Source organism: Sminthopsis crassicaudata, chromosome 1 (genome assembly GCF_048593235.1).
Source record: "Sminthopsis crassicaudata isolate SCR6 chromosome 1, ASM4859323v1, whole genome shotgun sequence".
Classification (NCBI taxonomy): domain Eukaryota; kingdom Metazoa; phylum Chordata; class Mammalia; order Dasyuromorphia; family Dasyuridae; genus Sminthopsis; species Sminthopsis crassicaudata.
In genome coordinates, this window is record NC_133617.1 from 574,139,499 (window position 1) to 574,162,077 (window position 22,579).

Below are 22,579 nucleotides of genomic sequence, written 5' to 3' on the forward strand. Positions count from 1 at the left end.
AATATGTAGTATCAAGGTGTAAAATAGTTGAAATTCTACCAGTATATATATTTACTTCTTTGAATTAATCATTTCTTCTAGATTTATTTTTAAAAATGAAAATACTTCCTGAGAAAGTTATCACTAACTCCTTGTTGTAAACATATTAGTGAATTTTTTCTGCACAAGAGTCATAGGATCTGCATAATTTCACAGGTGGTTTCTTAATTGTGGGTGGAGATAAGGGAGAAAAACTTAGAATTCAAAAAAAAAATTTAAAACAAAGGTAGAAATTTTTTTCTTTTTGGTTTTGAATATAATTGGAAAAAATTAAATAAATAACATTAAAAAAAAAAAGAAAAGGAAAAAACAGGAATCATAGGATCAAAGATTATAATATGGAAAGAACCATAGGGCCATGTTAATTCAACTTCCTCATTTTATACCCTGGGCTTGTTTGCCTCAGTTTCCTCATCTATAAAATGAGCTAGAGATGGAAATGGCAAACCACTCCAGTATCTTTGCAAAAAAAAAAAAATACACCAAAAACAAAACAAACAAACAAACAAAAAACTCAAATAAGATCACAAAAAAGTCCAACTGAAAAAAAAATTATTAAAGAACATTATCTTTGGGAGATAAGGAAAGCCAGTTTTTCCAAGCATTTGGGTTGACTCTTCAGAAATGTTCTCAAAAACAACCCGTCCCTCAACATTTGTATTGCTGTGTGGACACCTAGGAATGAAGAGCTTTGCAGGAAAAGTACTGCCAAGTGTCAGAAAATGTCTCAATCCCTTTCATATCATGGGTGAGCAAATCTCTTCTTATGCAATTCTCATATAGGGAGAGAAAGGATACACAGGATGTTTGTCAAGAGCTAAATAATGGAAAAGATATCTCCTGCATTCCTTATTAGTCATTAAATCCCACCTCCTGTTGGTTGCTCACTCATAAAAGTTTGCCTTCTTTGTAAACTCTCCATATCTTGGTTCTCTTCCCATCCCCATCCTCTCCATCATAATACATACCCAGTACATTAGTGTGGTCTTTGTAAGTGATAGCTGAATGAATTGATAGAATATATACCTGTCAGAGCTGAGCATTATACTAGGCAACATGGAGCAGAGGGACCGGTGGGGAACACAGAAAGGGGTTAAAAATTCCAGCCTTACACACATCGAATTGTCTTTGGCATCCTTTGTTTGAGAGAATTAGGATTCTTTTTTCATTAATGACATAAACAAACAAACAAAGATATGGTGAATATATGGGCAAATAGCATCTAACCAGTCTTCCCACCAGACACTTCTGGAGAGTGTCACAAAGCTTAATGGCACCTAAACTTGAGATTTAGTATGTGTTTTCCTACAGGGCTGGCAGTTGTGTGACAACATACATATAAGCTCATAAATGTGGACATGTCTGTTCTGCACTTTGGATACAGTTCCAGTATGACATATCACTCCACTGCATACACACACATATTTTGGCAGTGATCTGTCTGCTTCTAAGCAGCAGAATGTCGCACTGACCTCATACTGCATCTCCCATTCAGCAGAAAGAGAGACTGGAGCAGATGGACCCGGTTCATGGCTCTTTGGATTATGTCACCATCCTTAAAGACTTGTAGAGCTCACTCGAGGAGGAACAGCAACCGCCTATATAAATGCTCTTTATGAGCATCTGAAGAGATGTGGTGAATGGGATGGAATTGCTCACAGATAATTTTTCCTTGTGACTGTCCCAAAATCTTCCTAGGATGGCTCAGGAGTGACAATGATCATTATTAAGCTATTACTCTAAATAACCAAACTCCAATGCCAACTATTCCTTAGTCTTTGGGTCCTTGTGTATGTTTATTCCTTCCCCCATTTTTTCCATTTGTCTAATAATCAATTTGTTTGTTTACAGATAGATCCCAAATAGTAATAGCAATGGATCCTCTAAAGTTTGAATCCCATTACTTAAAGTTATAATTATGTGTTTGCTTATTCCTACCCCATTTTTTCCGTTCATCTAATAATCAATTTGTTTGTTTATAACTAAGTCCCAAATAGTAATGGCAATAAATCCTCTAAAGTAGTTACATATATTTGAATCCACATTATTCAGCCATAATTATGAAAAATATAATAATTGACTCATCATGATAGAAATATTAATGTCAAATTTAAATAATGTCCTCACTTCATTATTTGCACTAATCGAAACTAGACTGTATTTATTTATCCATTTATTTGTTAACCTAACTTTTGATTTTTTTCCCCCAATAGTATTTTATTTTTTCAAATACATACAGAGATAGTTTTCAACATTTACCTTTGCAAAATCTTGTGTTCCATTTTTTTTCTCTTTCCCAAGACAACAAACAATCCAATATATTAACCTATCTTTTAAAAAAAATGTATAGTACAGAATGCTGAGTGTTGAGTCAGGAAGAACTGAATTAAAATTTGACCTCAGATACTTAATAGCTGTATGATTCTGGGAAAGTCGCTTAATTTCTATTTCTCTCAGATTCTTACAGAAGTAATAATATCTATCTCTCAAGATTGTTGTCAGGATCAAATGACACAAATATAAAATATCTATATATGAAGGATTTAGCTCAATGTCTGACATACAATAAATACTATGTAAATGTTAATTATTATTATTGTTGTTGTTGTTGTTGTTTTATTTTCTCTCTATCTCATATTCCCCTTCCATTTGGTTGAAAAGAAAGAAAGAAAAAAGAAATTTTGGTTTTAAAAAAATATACATAGTCAAGCAAAGTAAATTCCCTCATTGATCCTTATGTTTTAATTGTCTAATGTGCCAGAGATAGAAATGTATGATGTCACTAAGCAGGGAATTTGAGATTAATTCAGGAAAACAGATAATTTTGGAAGCTTGAGCACTGGGAATGGAATCACTTTGTTCCACCCTTGCATCCTCCTAGAATTCTGGGGAAATTGGCTAAATTCTTAGGGCTTTGGAATTAGGAGCATCATAAAAAATTACCAATCTCACTAGAATGCTGCAAATGAGTTTTACCTGTGTCAGAAGAGATTTTCTGAGCGAAAATACCGAAAAGTGAAAACAGAAAAAAACACTCATGAGAACTTATTCTCCTCAGACTTCTAGATCATGAAATTTACCCTAAATTCCAGGAAGCATCTATAAGACTGATTAATATAAAAGTGGATCTACAGATTTTCAATAGTTTGTTGTTTTTCAGGACAAAGTAGAAGCCTGAGAGAGATATCTAGGTGCATTTTTAAAGTGAAAGTAGGGGAATTTATTCTATATTTTTTCAGAGAATTAAAATTAAAATAGAATTATTATGGAATAGATAACTGGACATGATGGCCCAGACCTTAGAGCATTTGCCTTTTTGTGTGTGTAGATTAGAGAGAATATGCAATATTCCTGCCTCCAAGAAAGACAAGAAGTGAAGACCAAGGGAAAAGTATATTTAAGTTGGCCCCTCACTTACCAAGTCATTAACCTTTCTGGTAATTCAGCCAACCAGAAAACTCTTCCTCATCCCATATCAGCTCTGTAGTCACTGGTGGCTCTGTAGTCACTCATCAAATCTACATTCATTAGTCTAGAAAAAGACAAAGAATATTATCCATCAAAAAGGGCAAATCTGAGTATTTCCTGAGTCTGAGTTCAAATCTGGTTTTAGTCACTCCTTGGCTGTGTGATCCTGAGAAAATTACTTAATGTCTATCTACTTCTATTTTTTCATCTTTAAAGTGAGGAAAATAATAGGTTGTACCTCTCAAAGATGTTGTGAGAATAAGATGAAATAATGTTTGCAACATGCTTTGCAAACCTTAGGGCACTATGGAAATGTCAGTTATTATTCTTATTTTCTAAAGAATGGGCCTAATCTCTCCATTACAATTAAATGTAGCATTTTCTAAATTTTCGATGCACTCATTTAGCATTTGACTTATATTTTATTTTTAATCCTATTCATACATTTTATCACAAGTGTTTTCATTTAAATTTATAAACATGTTACAATAAACAGAGATCATGCATACTTACACAATTTGGCTCAATTCAATTAAACAAATATTTATAAAGTACCACTTTCAATAAGGAACTATGCTAGGAACTGAGGACACAAAGATTAAAAAAAAAACCCAACAATAGTGCCTGCCCTTATGAAATTTATGAAATTTATCTTCTATTAAGGATTCCAAAATAAGGCTTGAGTTTGTTTTTGAAATATTCAATCCTAGCCATCTTTGTTTTCCATTACTGATTTCTGCAGAGAGAACAATGCTGTTTTTAGAAATAGGAATGATTTATAGTAAAAATGATATAAGATTTGTAATCAAAGACCTGGTTTAAAATCTCAGTTCTGTCACTTACTGCTTACATGACCCTGGACACATCATTTAACCTATCCAGACCTTTTTGTGTAAATAGGAGAAAATTGGACTCAATGATGACTACAGTCCTTTTTGACTGTAAATTTACAAGCCAATGCAATGCTGATTATCAAGTCACTTCACAGTTCTGGGTCTTCAAGGATCTGGACTCATTTCCTGAATTTCCTTGGTGCAGCAAGACTTGAGGGAATGAGCTGATTTTGCTTATCTTTATTGATAGGATAGAACACATCAAGTCTGCATGATTTCAAGTTCAGCTTAGTCCACGACTCTGCAGACTACTTCTTGACCTCTGTTTCAGCAGCATTCTCATTTTAGCAGTGGTTCCATCTCTATATCCTTCTCTGATCAGTGTTTGCCTCTAGAACATATTTAATTCAAACTTGTAATTCTTTAGACTACTTGGACTTGTTCTTTGGACTTGTAATTCTTTGGACTTATAATTCTTTGGACTAATTTTCTATCTTGACCTCCACCTTTTTATCTGTCTTTTATATATTGTCTTCACCCATTAGAATATAAATTCTTTGAGGATTAGATTTATCTTTCTTCTTACCTTTCTTTTTATTTATTTTGCTAAGAATTTATTCCAAATACTTAGCACAATACCTAGCACATAGTAATTGCTTAATAAATTACCTATTTCTCATCTTAGAGATTGTATCCTATCATTCATACCATATTCTGATTTCTTTCTCTTAAAAAAGTATTTTTAACATATTTAACATGTATTGGTCTACCTGCCATCTGGGGAAGGGGGGTGAAGGAAGGAGGGGAAAAATTGGAATAAAAGGTTTTGCAATTGTCAATGCTGAAAAATTACCCATGCATATATCTTGTAAATAAAAAGCTATAATAAAAAAAGTATTCATTTGCCAGAAATTTGGACAAACCAATTGAACTTTTAAGAGACCTGAGAAGGTTCAGTGATTATTATTATGACTTCCATGAGCTTCTTCTGTCTCTGATGCTGATGGATTTTTAAAGAATTTCAATACTTGAACTTTGCTGATTTGTTTATTGTCTGTCATCTATGCCATAGTCATGTCATATTGCAACTACTGCAAACTCCTTTTTTCTCCTTGGCAATCCGTTCAGAATGAGATCAGGGTAATTTTTCTCTCTCTCGTCACTCCAATCACATTCTTCCTCCTTTTCATATCACTCCATCATCTTCCAGATTGAACATATCTTTTCCCCAAATTGATTTCTTCTTCATCTTCCCCTAGACCACCACAGCAATCTCAAAAATTAACAGTCACAGACAAAAAAATGATAAAAACTATTACCTTTCTCTGTTATCCCCCAGTTCTCTCTTTCACACACTTCTATTCTTCTCCTTGGTTATATTGTCTGTTTAAATTGTAAACTCCCATTACAGTATCCAGATAGCTAATTTTATCTGTGCATTGTTATTGCTAAGAATAAGAAATTATAATAACACACTAGCTTTCCTGTGTGGAGGTGACATTACTGACCCACTTTTAACAGGGTTTTATTGTATTGCTGGTAGGGGCTGTGAATAGCATTGATTTGTCTATACTCATTCTTCCCTGTGAAGTAAGTGAATGACTATGTTTTGTAAGGTTGGAATTATAAGTTCTACCTGGACAAACTTAAGTCCTAATAGATGTAACTTGTGACCTTAGTATTTTAACACCAACTCACCAACAACCTCTGGTGCAGTCCATTAGAATATAAGCTCCATGAGGGTGGAATTTATTCCCAATTTTTTCTCTCTGGATGATACATTATCTAAGATACTTTCTAGTTCTAAAGGACAAACACATGGTGCCATAGTGCACAGAGTGCTGGGTCTGGAATCTGGAAGACTCATCTTTCAGAGTTCAAATATGACCTCAAAAACTTATTGACTATGTGACCCTGGAAAAGTCACTTAACTCTGCCTCAGTTTCCTCATCTGTAAAATGAGCTGGAGAAGGAAATAGCCACCCACTCCAGTTCTTTGCCAAGAAAACACTAAATGGCATCACAGAAACATGTCCCTAACTGAATCAACCAAACAACAACTAAATCCTTTATGTTAAGTGACACAGGCACCAATAATTTATTCCCCCTCCTCATCTATTACCCTCTAAAACTCCACACTAGAGGAACATGGTTCAGCATCTCAGTAGCCCCTACTTAAGCATGGATCACTCCTACTCAAACCAATTGAGTTAATTGACTTAGTAATTAGGGACAGATTAGTATGTGAAGTTTATTTGGGGGTTAAAGGTTTGTTTTATTATTTCCAGTTTCAAAAACTAAATTTTTTATTTTATTAAAACTTTTTATTTACAAAATCTATGTATGAGTAATTTTTCCAAAAACTATCTTTTTATAATTAGACCTAAAGATATGAGTTTCGCTCTCAATATTTCAAGTTTAGCACTTGGACAGAGAGCACAAGTAAGAAGCCCTCCAGAGGAGAGTCTGTATGTCTTCAGTGTCTTTTCTTTCTCTTCATTCTACCTGCTTCCATAGGCTACATTTATGATCAAACATTTATGATCCACATACTTGTAAATACTGTAGCCCTACATATCTGTACCCTTAGGGCCTGCATCTCAGGATTAAGAAATGAAAGAGGCCAAAGGCTCATAGATTACTCAGAAGCCTCATGCCAGTCTGTCATGAATACTTTCTTCAAGAAAAAAAATATCAGAGAGCAATAGAAATGATTAGGGGGAAAAAAGCATTGCAAAAAGATGAAATAAATAATCTCTTAAAAGACAGGAAGTTACTGGTTACTGAAAACTGTGCAGGCAACTATCTTGATACAGGAAGCTGTCAGCTTTCCAATTTAATTTAAATTTATTAAGTCCTCACTAGGAGCCCAACTCAATGCAAGTTGAGAAGAATACAAGTGTTGTACCTCCACAGGGCCTTCCATTAGGGCATGCTCAAGGGCCATTTCAGAAAGTGGATAGAGAATGAGATACCTTTTTCTCTTGTTGAGGGACTGGCTCCCAAAACTGAAGCTGGATAATCTTCCAGGCAGCGAAAGAAAGAATGAGGCAGGTCTCCAACTCTTGTTGCCTTCGTGGACCAGTACCTAGGCAGAACATCAGCTCTAGTAGACAAAAAAAATCCAAATTAAAAAAAACCAAAAAAACCTCAAACTCTCTGCCCTCAAGGAATTCATATTACCAGTTTGACTAGGGAAAGTGTAAGATAGAGGGACGACATATTTGCAGGTAAATAAATACAAAATACCTACAGATAAATGTAAATTAATGGACACTAAAAAGGGAGAGAATTAGGAAAGAAGGGAGGAGGTCATTTGAGCTGAGAAAGAATTAGGAACTCCAAATGAGGAAGGAGAATATTCTGGCCATGGGAAATAGTCTTTTCAAAGACATTAAGGGGGAAAATAGTATGTCATGTACAGGGAACATTAAATGGGCCAATTTGGCTGGAACATAAAATTCATGAGGGGGTATAATGGGAAATTAGTCTGGAAAGATAGATTGAAACTAGGCTGTGAAGTTATTCCCAGAACTTATTTAAGAAGGGTCAGGATGTACCTTGGACTTTGACGCACTATGAGCTGTGGTGGAGGAAACAAGTTTTGAGGTTTGGCATGTGGATTATTGATAAGACAGCATGAGAGGGCAGTGTTTTTGAGAGAAGCAGAGCTTGTTTACTGGAAGAAAGTAAGTAGATAATGTGGAATAAAAGTAATCTGTATGGGGAAAAAAGCCCTAAGTTAGAAGTGGTATGTGAAGAATAATCAAGAATTTGGAGACCTAAAGGGTTTGACAAAAAAGAGTCAGGATAGGTTCAAGAGAAGAGCTTTGGGTAAAAAGAATTCGTATATAAACTATGTAACCACAGCAGGAGAATCAGTAGCTTGTAGCTGGAAGGCATCCTGGAAACCATGTAGCCAAAACCCTTTATTTTACAGATTAAAAAAAACACAAAAAACTGTTACCCAGAAGGATTAAATAACATGTACACAATTATTAACACCTACTACATGCCAGGAACTCTTCTAGGTACTGAAGATAGAAAGACAAAAATGAAACCTTTTCAGCCCTTGGAGAATTTGTATTCTATTTAGAGATAACAAGATAGTGCAGTGGAGAGCACTCAGGATTTCCTGGCATCAGGAAAATGTGTGTTCAAAGCCAAATTCAGATACCACCTATATGATCTTGAGCAAGTTATTTAGTGTATGCTTCAGTTTCATTCTCTGTAAAATGGGGACAGTAATACAACCATCTTGCAGGAGTGTTTGAGAATAAAATCAGTTTATATTTATAAAGCATTTTGCAAACCTTAGTGCTATATTTTATTGTTGTTCAGTTGTATATGACTTTGTGAACCCATTTGGGGTTTTCTTGGAAGAGATACTGAAGTGGTTTGTTATTTCCTTCTCCAGCTTATTTTGTAGATGAGGAAACTGAGGCAAACAGTATTAAGTGACTTGCTCAGGGTCATACAGCTAGTAAGTGTCTGAGACTGGATTTGAACCATGTTTTCCTGATTCCTGATTGGGCTGTTTTATCCACTATTTTATCTAGCTATTCCAAAGTATGATATAAATGTATGATTATTATAACGTCATAATCCTAATCTCAGAAATGAAAGGAACATCAGAGCCATCTAGATCAACCCACCCCCTAAGAGTAATCCTGGCTACTACATATCTGACAAATTATTAGCTTAGCCTTTGTTTGAAAGCCTTAAGTGAAGGGGCTCAGTTTTATGCTGAGATAGGACTGTTAGGCTTTTTTCCTTTAGATTTATACTAAATTTTCTTTTTTTGTAACCTCTACTCATTTTCCTTAGTTTTATTTTCTGGGTCCAAGAAGAACCAAGGTAATTCTTTTTTGATTCCTCTCCCAACTATACCTTTCCTGCCTCAATTGCCTTCTCACCCTGGAATATCCCTCTGCTTAGGAGTCTCTTTTCCCATTGGTGAGTTCCTTCCAAGACCTCCATTTTGGTAGAAGACCAGTTTGACCATTTTTCCTTTTTCCCTTGACTGTGTTTCTGACTCTTAACTTCTCCATCATGTTCTTCACACAAGCTCTCTGCTCTCCTCCTCCACCATTCGCCTCTTTTTTCTTATGTTATTTTATCCTAATGGAATGGGAACTCCTTGAGAACAAGGGACTACTTTTGTTTTTGCTTGCATATGTTTGTAGTTGCTTTGTATCCCCAATGCTTAGCACAATATCTGACACATTTGTTAGTGCTGTTGTTGTTCAGTCGTTTCAGAATTCCTGACTCTTCGTGACCTCATTTGGATTTTTCTTGGTTAAAAATGTTGAAGTGGTCTGAATTGTTGCTCATCTACATGCCTTTTCCTCATGGCAGGTCTTCAGATATTTGAAGACAGTTATTATGTCCCCAAAAATCATGTGAAATATCTCAAGTATATCTAACTGTGGTATTATCTGTATTTAGAATAAGAGCATACACCCATCAGACCATCAGAAATAAACATTATAATTCAATGAGTTATAATAATAATAAATAACATTTGTATCACTCTTTCTAAGTGCCAGGCATTGTGCTGAGCATTTTACAATTATTACCTCATTTGATCCTCACAACAATCTAGGGAAACAACAGTAGAAATTTGAACTTATATTTTGAAGAGAAAGTGAATTAATTTTTTACAGATGGTAAATATTTGTTTCTAACTCTGAAGTCCATGTTTCTTTTTGGCTAGTATAGGATCATTTATAACTATAAAAACTAAACATAAATTTCTCTTCTTTCTTTGTTTTTAATTGTCAAGTTCTATGACATAGGAATATTGGAATAGAAATTAGGGAATTTCCTAAATTTTTCCAAGACGTCTCTATGTCTACTCTTTTAAGTTCTTAATATTTCAATTTATTTATAAAACAGAATATTGTAAGAATAAAAAAGGTTTTCAAATTTTTTTTCACTTTAAAGCTATACAGGATATGTGCTGTGACAGTGCTCCCCTAGAATCATGAGAACAATTTCTACAACATGAGTCCAATAAAGAAAAATACACTGAAAAATATAAAACTTCAACACAGTGCAGTGACTGATCTTGACTCTAAAGAACTTCTAGTGAAACAGACCTCCCTTCTCTTGGTTGAAAAGTGGTGGACTATTGATTCTTCTCGTACAGCAAAATAACTGTATAGATATTGTATTTAACTTATACTTTAACATATTTTACATGTATTAGTCAACCTACCATCTAGGAGAGGATGGGGGGGAAGGAAGGGAAGGGAAAAGTTGGAACAAAAGGTTTTGCAACTGTCAATGCTGAAAAATTACCCACACATATATCTTGTAAATAAAAAGCTATAATAAAAAAAAGTATGCTCAAAAAAAAAAAAAGAAAGAAAAGTGGTGGACTTTGGGGGAAGAACATGGCATGTTGTTATACATGGCCAATGTCTTAGTTTTGCATAATTGTACTTCATTAGTACAAAGGGTTCAATTGTGATAGAGAATGCTTGCAATGTTTAAAAAAAGTGTCAATAAAACATTTTTTTAAAAAAGAAAATGTTCTGATATAAAAAACACTATTTTTTTAGTGTTTATAAGCAGGTTTTGGAAATTTGCATAATTCTAACATATTGTTCATAAGCAAAGTCATTCTCAATTCAAATATCATTGTGCTATTTTGAATTTAAGAAACCTTTGCTCTATATTATGCAGAAGAAAGGAAATTCTTCCTCCATTTTGGAAAGATTCTTAATTTGTATCCTCTGTGGGCAAGCTTAAATTAAGCAATCACATTCCTTGCCTATTGTATTACTCATTTATAATAGGAAATTTTCTTTCTTATTATGCGCCGGCTCATTATCAAATATCACTTTACAGTTGAAGGTTAATAGCATTGTTTATACATAATATTACTATGTGTTTTAAGATTTTCTATTGAAAGCAATAATCTTCCACTAAAACATCATTTTAGTAATTCATATTTTGTTTTCTTTCTAGATGAAATTTTTTATTTGCTTTAAGAATGAAAATCACATTGTAAACTACTAAATGTTATAATTTGTTATATATATATATATATATATATATATATATATATATATATATATATATATATATATATATATATATCTCAGAAAAACCTTCACTAAAGTCTTATTCCATGCATCATCATGGTTTGAAAGTGACTCTGGGTTCCTAAGAACCTTATCAGCTGAAGGGAGCCTTAGTCAATCTTAAAAAGTTAGGAATGTGAGTCCAATGTAATCCAAAGAGTAGCCCAGTTAACAGAGGCACTTCACCAGAAAGTTAACTAATAGAAAGCAATGAAACAGGCTATTAAGGTGGAAGGGGTTACAATCTGCCCCAGTAGGATAATCAACACAGATAGTTACAGATCTTAAAGCAAGAAACTAATGAAAAGGGGTGACAAACTGTAAAAATCTTTTTTAGTCTTCATTTTTATAAGCTGCCGTTTTAAGCAAAATAACATCTGTTTTGTAACATTATGGTACATTTTATTCTACTTCCTCATTTATAAATCTTTAAAGATATGGCCTAATTTATTTTAAAAAGTAATAAAGGAATTTTGCTGTTCAAAATAACTCTTTCACGCCTTTCATTCTATTTAAAAGAACAAAGCAAAACAAAAAACAAACTCCAGCTATCTCCAAAACATTTTCAAGTCATTTTACTAAATCTGTGTCTATCACTAACTCTATGAATGCATGGATCAGTTTGTGGTGTCATTGACGTGGACATTTTCTTGGTCAGTACAGATCATAAGTCCTCCATGCCTTCCCACTCTTTCACATTTTTCTCTATATCTATCTAATAATCATCAAAGAGGTTCTATTTTCCCTGTCTCTTTCTGTCTTCCTCCACATATATGTCTTTGTCTCTCTTTTTTAATAATATCTTTGAGCCATTAATCTTGTACTTGAATTTGCTGGTTGTGTGACAGCTGCCCCTTACTATGTTATCATCCCACTTGCTTTTACAATCATGAACATATATATATATGAATGTGTGAATATGTATGTATTGTGTATATATAAAGATGTAGATATGTATATATAAAAGTACATATACATATATATCTTTGATGATATTTTACCCTGTTTCTCATGTACAAGTCATTGTTTATTATATGCTATAATCTACTTGTGCCCACTATGTGTCTTTCCACTGCCATTTGTGTCACTTGTAATTTTGATTCTTCTCAGATTGTAAGCCATGGAACATCAATGGAAGAATTAATATTTGTTGATATTAATAATATTAAAGAAATAGTTTTCATGACTGCAAACAATTAGAGATCATTGAAAAGACTATGCAGTTTGCCAAATAAAATCCATTCCAATCTCTTCCTTCTTTTCAATTCTAGGTCCAGGTCACTGTCACTACATCTATTCAGTACATATCAATTGATGGACTAGCTCAATGGACTCCTCATCTAATACATGTCATAATCTAGACAATATGTTTTATCTAGGTTTATGGGATTTTTTTGCTTTTGTGGATAATTAGATTAATCTGAAGTCTTCATTAAGAGATGGAAGAAATGTATTATAGGAAAAAAAAACCCAAGAAGAAAAAGAATCTTAAGAGGTAAAGGTAAATCCTATCTCTTCTCAGGATGTTGGAAGATTAGGGAATATAATTCTGAGATAGAAAATTAAGAAACTTTATGATACATATAAGTCTCTTCCTATAGAGGGGGGGAGCCAGATCCTTAGAAGGAAAAAACAATTTCTTGTTCCCTAAGAAATAAAGGTCCATTTGTGTCGCAAAATCACAGATCTGGAACTGGAAGGGACCTTAGATGTCATCTAGTATAATCCCCTCCCATGTTATAGGTCAAAGTTTCTTAAACTATGAGTCATGACCTCATATAGGGTCACACAACTGAATGTGGAGGTCAAAAATATGATTTATTATCAGTAAATATTAGCCTGTATACCTATTTTTTATATATCTATATATCCGTGATTACATAAAAATTTCTTGGGTGAAAAGGCGTGAGTGGAAAATGTTTAAGATGTTCTGATATAGTTTATTCTTTCTATACTATCTGGTTTGGCAGATACAGGGGGACTCTTCCTCTTCTCCTGTTTTCAGTTTAAAGCCTTCTTGGTTGGACTTTAAGAATACATAAATTTATCAGCCTTTTCTAGATTGAACTTCATCCCTAGGCAAGAGTTTATATTCTTCCTCTTATATTCTTATTCCTAAAGGATTTACTTTTACCTTTTAAGATTCTTTTTCTTGTTGTTGTTTTTTCTATAAAACATTTCTTCCCTCTTTTAATGAAGACTTCAGATTAATCTAGCCATCCACACAAGCAAAATAAACTAGATGAAACATACCATCTAGAATATAACATGTAGTTAGATGAGGAACCCATTGAGGTAGTTCATCAACTGATATGTACTGAATAGATGTAGTAGATGATAGTGACCTGGGCCTAGAATTGCATAGAAGGAAGAGATTGGAATGGATTTTATACTTATTTGCTGTATATGGGTGTTCGGGGAAGACTAGCTCTGGTGTGATAGCTTGCCAAGACCTTTCCAGGACTATCCATCCACCTTTGGTATTCACCTGATATTTACCTTTCAGCTGTAACTGTAAAAAGCTGTAGGATGCACTGGGGTCACTATCTGGTGAAAAACCATCTTGGAAAACAGGCTAAACTAGGTTGAGAATAATTGACAGGTCTCAAGCCCATTGGTGAGTTAGTGATATCTAATATGTGATGACTTTCCTTGGTATAATGGGCAGATGAGAACAGTTTGTTCCAATGGCTATTAGAGCTGCTAAAATAGGCACTTGGATCACTTAGAGCTTGGCCAGCCATGGAAGACTCCAAAGTCATTCACTATTTCCCAGGCCATTACTGGTCATCTTGACTTTTGTCTTGCCACTGGATTCCAATAACTCAGGAAGAAAAAGTGAAGCTGATGACTTGTGCAACTCTGCCTTACAAATGCAATTTATAAGAGAGTCAATACATTATCCTGCCATGCCATTGGTCTGCTTTGAAAACTAAGGATGAACAACCCCTACCTGTGTGACCTTGGACAAGTCAATTAAATTCTCTGTGCCTTGGTTTACTCATTTGTAAAATGCAGATGGTTATAGCACCCGCTTCTTAGGGATGTTGTAAGGATCAATTGAATTAACATACATAAAGTGCTTTGCAAATCTTAAAATGTTTTATTATGGCTAGCTGTTATCTCCAAATTCTATTTTGTGACCAAAAAATATCAGATTCCATTCTCAGACACCATCTTTTTAACCAATGGAGGTTAAGTGAGGTAAATGCAGAGGTCACTTGCCCAAGATCACATAGTATTAAGAATCAGAGATAGGATTCTGGCTTCAAATCCTATGCTGTCACCCCTATATCATACTTCTCTTGTTGTCCAGTAATGGCCAGAGGAATAAATGCTGACCAATGATGTTCTTTAGTCTTTGCTGTGGGTTAGTAAAGCAGCTAATTATTCACTTGACCTGCACAACAGAATGGTCTGTTATTTACCTGAGGGCACATACCTGAAACATGAGGAAGAGCCTCTTAAAACCTGTCAAACCTGACAACCCTTATCCATGTCTGGTGATTCCCCTCCCAATGAATGATACCATAAGGAGAACTCTTTAAAAAACATCAGTAAATTTTTTGAAGACTTGGGCAAGAAATGGAAGACTTTGGGGGTAAAGGTGGTATTTATTTTTTTTTCATCATCACTATCCACTGATTACAGAGGTTTCAGAAAACAAAGCAGATTTTGAATGTCAACCATTGAGTAAGAACATGGAGTCTGAGAATGGAATCCAGATTTTTTTTTCTTTTGCCACAGAATAGAAATGAAAAAGCTAACATTTATTTATCACTTCAAGGATTTTATATGTATGTTAACTCACTTGATCCTCATAACATTCCTGATAGGTAGATTCTATCATTACCCCCATTGTACAGATGAGGAAACTGAGGCACAAAGAGATTAATTGATTTGCCCCAAATCCCACAGCCAGTAAGTGAGAGGAAGGATTTAAATTTTTGATTAGGGATGAAATATAGCTAAGGAAGGCTGATAAATTTATATATTCTTGTCTTGTGAATCTAATCAAGAAGGCTTTAAATGGAAAACAGAAGAGGAGGAAGTATTCCCCTATATATGACATGTGAAATAGTACAGAGAGTATCAGTTTCAACATGGGAAGGAGAATTAGTTGAGTCCCAGTAATTCTTAAGAAACTTCAACAAACTGGTAGATTCAGGCTTTTACACATATGAATAAGGGGAACTAGTTATCCTAATTCAGGAAGGATAATTTGACCTCTTTGATATTTGGTGGAAAGGAACTCTTGATTGACATATGTCTGTGTATTCTTTATATCAAAGGAACAATAGAATTTAAAGTGAAAGTGGAAAAGCCTTAAAAATATATCCTCTTGTGAGGGGAAAAAACCAACTGTGAAGAAATCAGAACATGGTGGAGGATCAATGAATTCAGAAATAAAACAGATGAGTTTGTGAAAGTGATCACAAATCTAGTATAGGAATGTAGTTGTGCACTCATTCTCTCTGTCTCTCCTCTTTCTCTGTCTCTTTTTGTTTTTCTCTCTTGCCTCTTTATTTCTCTTCCTCTTTCTCTTTTTCTTTCTTTATCTGTTTCTGTCTGTATCTCTGTCTCTGTCTTCCAAAAACAGAGCAGCTGATCAATTCTTGACTTGGTTTAATTAAGACTTTGTTTTTCAGAAATGGAAGAGCTAACAAGGGCAGCTCTTATTCTAAACCAGATTCTCACCTAGAAGGAAGGAAGTGATTGCTAAAACAGAAATGATGGAAACCCTAGGAAGAAGTGACCATTCCATCTTAAAATCTGTGATGGAGAAGGAAAATCAGGAATATTCAGATACATGCTCCAGATAGAGGGAGAGTATAGAAGGTTCAGAAGAAAGAATACAAATTATATAAAGTCCAAACAAGAAGTAGGGAAGCTTTTAAGAGTTAAACTCTGAAAACACAAATAATTCTAGTGGGGAAAAAATAAACAGGAATCCTGTGTAAAAGGTAACTATGTATAGGTTACTCAAACCAACTCAAATTTTTTAAATTTATGAAATAAAATAAGCATTTCCATAATATAGTACAACAAAAAGGATGATTGCACATGAAAAACTGAAATCATTATATTCAACTTGCTTGTCCTTTCAAATATATAATAAAGTTACCACATACATTTCCCTTTTTTCTTCCTTTTCTCCTGCCCCCCTCTAGAAATCCATTAGACACAAATTATATTTATTTATGTGAGTGTGTGTACATGTGTGTGTGTGTGTGTGTAATTATTCTATTCATCTATTTAGCAGTGCTTATTTTGTATTTAAATGGTGTCTTTTTCATGTCTTTTATAGTTAATTTGGATATTTATAATAGCCAAAATGACTTATTTGCTCAGTTATTCTTTTTTTTTCCTTTTTCCAAAATGATACTTAACACACGGCTGCTGTTACCGTGAGACAGAACAAGTTACTGTGACTAGAAAAATTATACCTAAGGATACCAAAACTCAGTGATATATAATAGCTGACTACTCTCATGATATTTGAGAAATAATGAAGATTAAAGAGGTACAACATAGCTAGAAATGAGATATGCCTTCATTTCCACTAAAATAAAAAAAAAAAACCTGTTGTTATTCAGTCATTACAATCATGTCTCACTCTTCTTGGACTGATTTGGAGTTATCTCAGTAAAGATAGTGAGGATGGTTTGTCATTTCTTTTTCTAGTTCCTTTAACAAATGAGGGAACTAAGGGAAACAGGGTTAAGTGACTTCCTGAAGGTCACACAGCTAAGAAGTATTTAAGGCTAGCTTTGAACTCAGGAAGAAGAGTCTTCCTCACTCCAGTTAAGGCACTCTCTCTCTCCATGTAGCTACCCATAGGAAAAAACATAGCCAGAGTAATTTCACTTTGATTTCTGTGAATGTCCTAAAATGTAATATTAAAATAATGGCTTTGTGAACATTAAGAAAAGAAAATAATCATTTCTTGGATTCATCAAGAATAGGAGACAGCAGATAAACCTCCTCTCTCTCTCTCTCTCTCTCTCTCTTTCTCTCTCTCTCTCTCTCTCTCTCTCTCTCTCTCTCTCTCTCTCTCTCTCTCTCTCTTTTTGACATGGTTACTAGTTTAGAAGAATGTCTTAAATTTAAATTTTAAATTTAATCTCAGGATTTTGGATTAATAATCAAGTCAGATCTTTGTCATGACAAAAATCTGTGATGAGAAACTGAGGCACAAAGTTTCCAAGCTTGATAATTTATTTGTAAAGGTAGCAGTTGGCAATAACTGAGATCCCCTATGACCCTCATTAGCTGGGGATGCAGACAGAGCAGTCTTTTATACAGTTGGTAAAGGTGTAGGGTGGGCTTACATTTAGCCTGATTAACAGGAGGGGATTTCCAAGACTCATGCCAACAATTAATTAACATTCTCTGGAAAGTTTGGTGTTAAGCAACTCTTGACTTATGACCAGGTTGAACATCTTATGAAACCAGGAATTCATCCCCCTGTCGCCCCCACTCCTTCCTGACCTCCTCCCTTCTGGGGCAAGAGTCCAAGTTATACTTCAGAAAAACAAGGAAGTTACACTTATAAAGAAGTCAAATTATCTTATAAACTCCAACATTAAGTAGCCAAACTTTTTTTAAACCAAACTAATTTTAAGTATTGGTTCCAGTGATTAGAAACAATTCTTAATCAATAATTAATAAATGATGTAGCAATTTCATAACCCAATTACATAACATTACCTAAAAATGCAATTGCTTTCTGGCCTTCCAAGTTTGACCATATATTATTAATTGAAAACTGCCATAAGTCTGTACAATTTAAACATCAAACAAATGAATGTAAAATATGTGGATTCCAGCAAACCATTAAAAGTTCTCTCACATCATTGTTACAGAATGTCAATTATAGCTTGGGAAGATCCATAATTCAAAAAAGACACTAATCAACCTGTGAAGTTCTATGTTTATACATATAAATGAGGTGAACTGGATTGTTCTAATGCAAGAGGTAATTTGACCTCTCCAAGACTTAGTGGGAAGGGAAAGGGAGAGGAGATACCGGATGATAACTACTAGGGAATGATGAAACAAGTGAAGGTTTTTGAAGAAAAGAGAGACATGAATGTGTTTGTTAAACAGAGAAGAAGCCCGGAAAGAGGGAGATATTGAAAATAAATGATAGAGTAGGGATGATAAAAGGGGCAATCTGCTGGGGTCACAAGTATATACAGGGGTTTGTCTTGCAAAGAAAAGGACTTGAAAAGAGACAAAGGTAAAGGAGAAGATAATAGCAAAGGGCCTCTGACTGATGTGAAATGAGGGGAAAAAAGAAAGCTCTCAGCAAATGGCCTATATATGAGGTAAGGTTCTCAATTCAGTAGACTCAATAAGGGAAAGGGAAAGAAGGTTTGAATTGGGGTAAAAAAAAGTTTAGAAGAGCCTCTGTGATGGCTAAGTGGGATAGCAAATTGATTAGAGAAGTATAAAAGGATTACCTTGCCACTGTGAAGGCTCAGTTAAGATTATTTGTATTCAGTTGTTTTTCAATGTGTCCAATCCTTTGTGATCCCATTTGGTGTTTTCTTGCCAAAGATACTGGACTAATTTGCCATTGGCTTCTCTAGTTCATTTTACAGATAAGGAAACTGAGGTAAATAGGGTGAAGTGATTTGCCCCAAGTTACACAGCGTATATCTGAAGCCAGATTTGAACTGAAGAAAATGAGTTTTCCTGATTCCAAACCCCTGTGTTCTTTTCACTGCACCACCTAGCTGACTCCACTTGAGATTATTTAACATAAATTGCCAACCTTGTCAACATGCTTTCATGATTTTCTCTGGCTTTGTTTAGCAGCACTTGAATAAGGATAAAGGCAACTTGGGAGAAATCCAAAATTGATGTTTGTCATGGCAAACAATCAAATGAGATAAGGGAGCAAGGGAGAGAACAGTATGGAGTTAAATTGTTTCACCAAGGAATTAAGATGGTAAAGGGAGGAGAGTGTAACCAATGTAGCAATGGTGAACTGGGAAAGAACTGAAGAGTGGAAGGAATGGAGGTTGTGACGAAGAGGAAGAACATAATTTGTGTAGCCATTCCTCAAATGATGGTCAGCCCATCAATTTCCACTTATTTGCCATCAGAGAAAAGATTGTTATAAATTTCGTATATTAGAGTCCAATTCTTCTTTCTTTGATCCCTTTAAGATATAGATTTAGAAGTGGTATTGATGGATCAAAGAGTATGCACAGTATAGTCATTTTAGGGAAATAATTCCAAATTGCTTTCCAAAATGGTCCAAGTTATCTTGATAAGTAGATTCCATGAATTTATACATGCTACAGTTATTTTGAGTGAGATTTCTTTTTCTATATCTTCTAGCTGGATTTTGTTGATGATATACAGAAAAGTTAATGATCTTTCTAAATATATTTTATATACTACTATTTTATTGAAATAAGCATTAATTGCTTTAGTGAATTTTAGTTGAATTTCTAATATTTTCTAAATCAGCCATCTCATCATCTGTAAAAAGTAGTAACTTTGTTTCTTTTTTCTTTGTGTTATTATAACACCAAACATTTCTAAAAGTATATCGAGTAATAATAGCAACAATAGATATCTTTGTTTTAAGATATTATTGAATTCTTTATTAAAGAAAATGCTAGCTCTTGGTCACAAGTACTACTTACAACATAAAGAAAAAGATCCATTTATTCCTTTGCTTTTAATTTTTTAACATAGGTATATTTTGTCAAAGACTTTTTGTGTATCTATTGATATTCATGAGGTACTTGGTTTTTGTTATTGTTATAGTTTTTTCATTTATAGTTTTCCTCATATTTAACCAACTCTAAACATCTGGTTTAAATTCAAGCTCATCATAGTACATAACTTTTAAAATATGTTGCTGCAGTCGGACTAATTTTTAATAAATATTTAAATCAATATTCACAAGCAATATTAATCTATGTTTTGTCTCTTTCTTCCTTGGATTTGGGCAACTCCTCATATGGGGAGTAAGTAGGATTTCTTTATTATTGCTATTTATATACTCTTAGAATCACTTGTTCTCAAAATTTTGATTAAATCACTCATAAATCAATCATAGACTTTGAGAATTAATGTAAGACTTATTCAATTTATTTTTCTAAGAATTAATTAACATGATCATTTTTAATTTTTTTGAATATTCACTTACTTACTTCATCAATTATATTGACTAACAATTTCACAGGATTTGAACCCATGTCCTCTGTTGGATGAATAAATTCTCTTTCACTTTTTCTGTAAGTACTTTAAAATACTACACTATTCAGTACATATTGATAAATCTTCATAATATTTTATTATCTCTAGTACCATTAAGAATAAGATAACTTCACTGAGTATGTCTTTTAATTATATTTATTTTTATTATTGCCTTGTCTGAGATAATGATTACCTACCACTTTTGATTTTCTTTTTCTTCTTTTTTGCAATGCAATTGGGGTTAAATGACTTAACGAGTCACATCTAAGAAGTATTAAGTGTCTGAGGCTGGATTTGAACTCAGGTTCTCCTAACTTCAGGGCTGGTGCTCAATCCACTGTGCTACCTAGCTGCCCCATGATTTTTTTTTTAATTCACCTGAGGCATAATAAATTCTGTTTCAGTTCCTTATCTTCACTTATATGAATTTTTGTTTCAAATATCTGTCTTGTAAACACTGTATTTTTGGCTTCTGCTTTCTAATCCATTCTGCTACTCAAATCTGTTTTATGGGGGAGATAGTCCCAATCACATTCATAATGTAATCATTGTGTTTCTCTGGTCATTATATCATCTTGTGAAATTTTCCTTTCCTTGCCCCTCACCTTCTTTATGTAAAGAAAAAAAGTAGGCAAGAAAGGGAATGAGAATAAAACTAGAAATCTATTATTAGAATGATCTAGTTCTGTTCCTCTGCCCCCTCTTCTCTTCAGTTGATTGTTGTTGCGTTTTTATAATCTACTCCATATGGTTGAGATTGATCTCACATATGAACGACCCTTTTCAATAATATCTTCCCCTTTATTTTCCCTTTGTCTGTCTTTTTTCTTACTGTAGTTAATATACTTCTGTGCCAAACTCCATGTGTTTTATTCAACCTCATTTTCCTCATTTCAGATAAAAGTAAAATTCATAAAACCACCCTAATCCCAATCCTTCCCTAATTAATATCCATGTTTATATTATCTCCTCCCAGCAAGTTCCAAATATGAGAAATATTTCTCTCCATACTTTTCTTCCCTATTTCATCCTTTCCCTGCTCCCTTTTCTTTTCTCTCTTAAAATTAACCAAACAGACCAAAACCACACCCAACCTGTGTATACCTTTACTTATTCTGTAAAGGATGTTTGAAAACAATGGAATTTTGAAAGGACACCTTCCACTATTAGAATGTAATTCTTCATGTAGCCCCAGCTAGCCAATTGCTTGAATTTATTTGCCTGTCTAGTTCCCCCTTATTTATGTGTTTACATTTCAAAGATTCTACCCAATCCTGTACTTTTGATCAGCTATGAATCCATGAAATTCCATGAAAGGTTCATTTTTTCTTCCATAGGATTATGCTGTTTTGCAGGATAAATTATTCTTTGTTGCGTATCTTTTTCTTTTGCCTTCTGTTCTACCACATTCCGAGATTTCTTCTTCTTTAAATTAGTTGCAGTTTAGTCTTTGTGTAATCTTGACTCTGATCCTTAGTGTTTTAATCTTTTCTTACTGTATCTTGCAGCAATTTTTTTTTATGTCCTAGGACAAAGATGCAACCCATGGGCAGTCAAGCTACCACAAAATTCCCAAGTGCCACCTAAGCCAGATTATAATGTAATTGGAAAATGTTTAACAAAAATAAATTAAAATATAATACAACATACATAATGTTGATTTGTGGTTTTCTAAATCAATATGTGGCCTACAGGAATCCACTTCTATTTCTCTGTGATACCACTGTTTAAAAAGATTATAGGTTTTTTTAAGTTGGTGTTTTGGTAGGTGATCAGTGGAATCTTTATATTTTCACATCACTTTCTGGTTCTAATAATTCTTGGCAGTTTTCTTTTATGATTTCTTGAAATATAGCATGCAGTTGGTTTTGGGTTTTTTTTTGGGGGGGGGAGCTTGGTCATTTTTTCCCAGGGAATCTGATAATT

The 22,579-nt window shown here is 33.9% G+C and overlaps 1 long non-coding RNA gene across 1 annotated transcript; it reads right to left on the reverse strand.

Annotated features, from left to right (window-relative positions):
• Positions 1-3,463: 3,463 nt before the first annotated feature.
• On the reverse strand, positions 3,464-19,102 carry LOC141555343 (uncharacterized). Its single transcript, XR_012486165.1, has 3 exons — positions 18,898-19,102; positions 7,316-7,446; positions 3,464-3,571 (listed from the first exon to the last, which is right to left on the reverse strand). It is a non-coding gene; the product is annotated as an uncharacterized LOC141555343 (long non-coding RNA).
• Positions 19,103-22,579: the final 3,477 nt, after the last annotated feature.